The sequence below is a fragment of the Dendroctonus ponderosae genome, unplaced genomic scaffold (genome assembly GCF_020466585.1).
Source record: "Dendroctonus ponderosae isolate FM_Combo_2020 unplaced genomic scaffold, Dpon_F_20191213v2 Dpon_F_20191213_4, whole genome shotgun sequence".
Taxonomy (NCBI): Eukaryota; Metazoa; Arthropoda; class Insecta; order Coleoptera; family Curculionidae; genus Dendroctonus; species Dendroctonus ponderosae.
In genome coordinates this window covers 16,363,480-16,363,835 of record NW_026018611.1, presented here as the reverse complement: position 1 = coordinate 16,363,835, position 356 = coordinate 16,363,480, and positions in this window count along the sequence as shown.

The following is a 356-nucleotide window of genomic DNA, read 5'->3' as shown; positions in this document are numbered from 1 at the left end:
GAAGTGGACAAAATTGTATCCGCCCACTTCCAAAACTGGCAGACCACCAAAGCCAAACCAGTCACGAATGAGATCATCCAGGACATCATTCAGGGGACGAAGAAGAGAAAAGCCCCTGGACATGACGAAATCTCTAATGAGGTCCTCAAAAAGCTACCGAAAGCAGCAATTGAGGACCTAACCACAGTGGCAAATGCAATCTTGGACCTCTAATACTTTCCGAACATCTGGAAGAAGGCAATTGTGGTATTGGTGCAGAAGAAAGGCTCAAAAAGGAAACTGCTCACGTCCTACAGGCCCATCAGCTTACTACCAATGATGGGCAAAATTATGGAGAGGTGTATCCTGTACCAAAT